The following is a 6,230-nucleotide window of genomic DNA, read 5'->3' on the forward strand; positions in this document are numbered from 1 at the left end:
CGATGATGATGATGATGATGAAGATGATGATGATGATGACGACGACGACGACGACTACGACGACGACGACGACGATGATGATGATGATGATGATGATGACCACGTCGACCATAACGTTGACGATGACGACCAAGGTAACCAAGTCGGTGGCGCGTAGCGGCGGCGGTGACGGTAATAGCGGCAGTGGCGGTGGAAGCAACGGCTAGAGGGGAGCCGATGACGGCGACAGCTCTGGTAACGACGACAACGTCGTTGGCATGGCAAACAGCGTTTAACATCACACCACTTTACCACCATCAACTACCAAAGGTAACCATCACCAACAGCAACAACAACAACAACAACAACAGCATCGGCAGCGCTGGCAGCGTGACTGTTTTCCTCATAGTCGTTTATAGCTAGTAAAATTCTCCGCCAGGCCAGATGTAGTATTAGCATTAATGACAAAAATCAATTGGAGAAGAGATTAATAGATTTAAGAATAGCAGAACACGCTTAATCCTGAACCCAACGGCAGTCTTTTCTGGCGTCAGGCACGGCGCTGAAACCTTTAAGGGGCCGCCATAGCACACGTGCCGGTTCATCGTCTTTGTTGCTAATGGGGCCTCGTAATTTCATATAATTGCTCTCCAGACTAGAAACACATCTCGTTGTTCCCTTCTTCGGCAGTCTTTACTCTTTAAGGAGTCAATGATAATGCTTTCTTTAAGTGGCTCTAAAATAGAAAAGAGTAATAATAATAATAATAATAATAATAATAAGAAGAAGAAGAAGAAGAAGAAGAAGAAGAAGAAGAAGAAGAAGAAGAAGAAGAAATGCTCGTGATGGGGTGGGAAGGGAGAAGGAAGAAATAAAATTGATGAAGGTGGTGGTGGTGGTGGTGATGTTGTTGATGATGATGATGGTGAAGCTAGTGGTGGTGGTTTTTGTAGTGGTGGTGACATCTGGTGATCCTAGTCATGATGATGGTCGTCGTCGTCGTCGTGATGGTGGTAGCTGCGGTGGCGATGGCAGTGATGGAGGAGTTAGTGTTATCGTCGGAGACGACGGTGATGATGATGGCGACGATGTTGTCAATGAGAATGAGGAGGAGTAGGAGAAGGAAAAGGAGGAGGAGGAGGAGGAGGAGGACGTCGATGACGACGACGATGTTTAATAGTGATACGAGTTCATAAGTTTATATGAAAGGAGCTAAAGTGGATTAGACTAGACCTAGCATATGACTGGTACTTATCTTACTGAAAATGTCCCCCACCCCATACACATACGCCTCGCGATTATGCCCGCTCCTGATCTTCAGCAGGATTCGAACTCGGAATATAAAAGATGCTTTGTAACTAAATATCTCTAAAATCATTAGTTTGTTCATAGTTCTAATTGTGGTTGTGGCGTTGTAAAGTTCATGCCTTTCACAAGATTATTTCTCATAGACTAACTTTTAAAATGAAATATTTTGGGTCGACACTAATAAACATAAAAGTATAAAGAATACATATGTAAAGCAAAATAGAATATAGCCGCAGACATGGTCGAGTGGTACGAAATTTGCTTCCCAACAACGTGGTCTTGGGTTCTGTCCCAATCACGGTACCTTGGGCAAATGATAGACGGAAACTGAAAGAAACCCGCCGTGCAATATGACAACCTTTAGGTTCAAACGCATAAAAGAACAAAAGAGAGTATATGTATGTATATATCCTCGTTCTGGTCTAACGACCCTCCGTGTTTGTTTTCGTTCGGTTTCCTTGTATGTCTCCACTGTCCTGTTTTTGTTCCCAACTTTGACCCTCCATAAATCCAAAATTTTCTTTTGCTACTTATGGGAGCAACTGTCTTCGAAGACTCATATTGTCAGTGAATGCTCGAAATGAGGAGTAGATAGACAGCCGATAACTGATGTTACTTGTCCTGTTTTCCATTTGTCTCTCTCGTTGTTTGCGTATTGAATTCATTTGTTTTGTATTTCATGTTGTCTACTATTGGTGACGTCCTGTGCCCATATATGCATATGTATATAGATAGTTAGATAGATAGATAGATAGATAGATAGATAGATAGATAGATAGATAGATAGATATGCATATACATATACCGTATATGTATATATGTGTGTGTGTGTGTGTGTGTGTGTGTGTGTGTGTGTGTGTGTGTGTGTCTGCATGTATGTATGTGTCTATATATGTGTGTGTATGTGTTTGTATCTCCGTGACATTAGCGGTTCGGTAGAAAGAGATCGATAGCATAAGTCCCAAACCAGTTTTTAAAAAATAAGTACAAGGACGATTTGTTCAACTAAAAACACCTTCAATTCAAGGCGATGTCCCAGCATGGCCGCTGTCAAAAATCTGAAACAAATAGAAGATAAAATATAAATATAAATATAATAGTCACGAAAAAGCCAAGATGGGACAATAAAAAAAACAGAATACACCTCGTAGATCCCTTATACCCTTAAATAAGTGACTCTAACTGAAGCACTATTTATTTTATTCATTTTTGATAATCTCTTCTCTTCCCCTCCATCTTTGCTTCTCTTTGTTTTGCTTTATTTTTTCCTCTTTATACTTTGTAAACACGATGTGCCACAGAATATCGAGATCGGTAATGATCAACTAAGTTTTCTTTTTTTATATATAATTCTATATATTGTTTTTTATCTATATATTGATTTTAAAGAAGGACAAAAATCCCTGAAATCTTTTCCCTCCTTTTTTCTGTTTGATTTCGTTTTTCGTTTTTTTTTAACCCGTCCCCTCACCAAAGGAGAATTTATTTGTTTTTGCTTGTTTGTTTGCTTTGTATTATTTTTATTTCTGTTTTATTTCAAGACTTGTTTTTTCGTTCTGTTTTTTTTTTGTTTTGTTTTGTTTTGTTTGTTTCTCACCGTTCCTTAAGCTATTTCTGCCATCTCTCTACCCATTATTATTTTGAGATTTTTATATGTCACAACGCTGTCACTCTAACAATCTTTTTATTTGTTTTTCCTACTTTTTTTCTTTCTTTTCTTTTACGTTAGAATAATCAAGAAAGTATTTCGAGATCAAATTTTGGTTTCTGCTTAAGCAACAGAACCAGAAGACAAGAAGAGTCAGAAGAAAAAGAGGTTCGGAGACATTCGAACTTAAAGATTCAAAGCAATTTTCAGAGCGATTGTGTTGGTGTTGTTGCGGTTGTCATCATCGTCGGCGTCTTGGATGATGTCATTTAGCTTCAGGTCAGTCCTGATCGAGAAAACGAAAAATTACCAAAAGGCGTTACACTTTTAATGTTTGTCGAGGACTACATTTACTGTGTCATTCTTCTTTTTTTCTTTCTCTTTTTTTTTTTACATCGTTAGGATTGTAATTTGAGTAAGATCTAACTGCTATTTTTAGCATGTTGAATTCCCATTGGCATGATTATGATTATGTAGCTACAAGAAGTGAACGTGTTTCAGTTATAATTAGTTGCTGACTCCTTATCTTGAGTGTAACTTATTGATATTATAGCAAAGTGCCGCACACATATTGCACTAAGATACTGGCATTGGAACTCCGTCGGTTACGACAACGAGGGTCTCAGTTGATCCGATCAACGGAACAGCCTGCTCGTAAAATTAACGTGCATGTGGCTGAGAACTCCACAGACACATCTACCCATAACGTAGTTCTCAGGGAGATTCCGCATGACACAGGGTGTGACAAGGCTGGCCCTTTGAAATAGAAGTACTATTCATTTTTGCCTGCTGAATGAACTGAAGCAACGTGAAATAAAGTGTCTTGCTCAAAGACAAAACGCGTCGCCGGGAATTGAACTGACGGCCTTACGATCGTGAGCCAAATACACTAACGACGCTCCACAAAGCTCAGCTGCAACCGACGTTAAATTGAAGTGATATTTACATATCTGAAACCGTCCTGTTGCTGTACATACACTAACAAACTACATATTAATTAAAGGTCAGCTGGTAACTTTCTACAAAGCTCAAATGCAACTGACATTACAATGGAGTGCTGCTCACATATCTGGGACTGCGTTACATACTCTTATATCTAAACTGCATCCTGATGAAGTCTAGAAAAGATTCATCCAATAAAATTAACGAAGCTTCAATCAACAACGAAATATGAACACAAACCTCGCAGAATTGTTGTCTGTCTTTACAACTTCACTTGATCAAATCATAGTAGGTACGTGTATACGTGTGTGTGTGTGTGTGTGTGTGTGTGTGTGTGTGTGTGTGTGTGTGTGTGTGTGTGTGCGTGCATGCGGTTGGGCGGGCGCGCGCATGCGTATGTGGGTATTTTGTAGAATACTTTTAAAATTGTCTGCTTATATCTGTCGTGGATATGTAAATAAACTTTTGTGACGTATCTTACAACAAACAGAAATACGAAGCCCATCTTAAATAGTGAAAGTTCATACCTAAAATTTCATTCTCGTTATCGTGTACCATACTTTTGTCAGAGCCCTAGCTACACCATTCTCTCAATTGCGATAGATTGGAAGTGATTATCTTGGAGGCAAGAAATACCATGAAACGCAACCCACTGTTTGAAAAAGAGAAAGAGAGATAGTAAACATTTTCAGTACATAACTGACACTTTATTTTATCATCGCTGGAAAGATGAAACATAAAGCTGACCTCAGCAGGATTTGAACTCAGAAGTTTCAAGAGTAAGAATGAATATCCCCCAAGACATTTGCATGACACTCTAACGACCCTGCCAACCAGAATAATGAACCAAATAAAATTAGCACCTCTGTCCTATCTATTTCTTCTGCTTAACATTATTTTGATACTAGAAAGGCGGCGAGCTGGCAGAATCGTCAGCACTCCGGGCAAAATGCTTAGCTGCATTTCGTCCGTCTTCATGTTCTGAGTTCTTTCGATGTCGATTTTCCCTTTCATCCCTTTTCGGGGTCAATAAAATAAATACCGGTTGAGTACTGGGGTCGATGTAATCGGCATACACCCGCCTCCGAAGTCACTAACTTTGTGCAAAAATTTGAAACCATTGTTTTGATATGAGATCAGTGGAGTTGTAGAATCAGTAGAGCGAATTACAAATTACCCGGTGCAATTTAGTTACAGCCCGCTACGTTTTGTGGGTTCAAACGTGCCAAAGTTAAATTTGACTTTCATCCTTCTGGAGACAATGATATAAAATACTAATTATGTGTGGGGGTTGCTGTAATTGATCGCATTTCTCTGAAAATTCAGACGTTGTGTCTCTGTTAAAAATCAGTATTTTGTTGGATGGTGGATTGACCGAATCGGTAATGAGAGGACAAAATACCACGCATCGTCTAACAAGGTAAGAGTCGCAGTAAATAGTTGTTGGTTCACAAGAGACTCCTACACCATTTCGGCAGTTTTTTTCGATCTGTAGAGTGTTCACGTAGCTTCCCTACCTTGGAAAAAGTCTTCCATGTGGCTTTGCCGATTTAGTTGCCTACGACTCGACTATGCGACAGATAGTTCTGGTAGTTCCATTCTTACGTTAAAAGTTATCTACAGTATCATATGAAATCATGTAATAACATGTATTAGACATCAGTGCATCCTTAAATACAGATGCTATCACTCGGAAACAACACCAAAGAGATACATGCAGTATACAATGTAATAAAATAACTTAACGTAAGCCTCCCAGGTCTCAAAACTAGAGAAAATAAAAACCCCAAAACCTACACAACAGAATCAGACATTTAGACCTGAGCATGTGGCGTAATGTGAACAATATTTTCACTGCGCACTAATATTGTCTTCCAAAAGCTCTAAAATATACGTGAATTATACACTTTCCACTCCTCAGGGAAAATTGATAATCTTAACGCATGAACTCAAGACAGGAAAGGTTACTGAAAAACAGTGTTAGCTTTCAGGAACTGCAAATGTATACCTAAAGATAAAAGAAGATCTTAAATTATAATGGTCCGAGGAAGATCTTAAATTATAATGGTCTAACATCTTAAGTGAAAATGGATTTCAATCGTAATGCATCATGTCTAAGCGGAATCAGGTACAGAAATGTAGCAACGTCAACAGTAAAGCACGCTACAGCCCCCGAAATTGTTTACTAAACCGATGAGAAAGCTGCATAAACCACCAGAAATAGTATTTCAAGTTTTCTAGAATAAACTAGTTTCTAGAATAAACTAGTAACGAAATAACCAGTTAGCAACAGTGTAATATTATGTTACAACAGAAGTATATATATGTGTGTGTGTGTGTGTGTGTATATATG

The sequence above is a fragment of the Octopus bimaculoides genome, chromosome 3 (genome assembly GCF_001194135.2).
Source record: "Octopus bimaculoides isolate UCB-OBI-ISO-001 chromosome 3, ASM119413v2, whole genome shotgun sequence".
Classification (NCBI taxonomy): domain Eukaryota; kingdom Metazoa; phylum Mollusca; class Cephalopoda; order Octopoda; family Octopodidae; genus Octopus; species Octopus bimaculoides.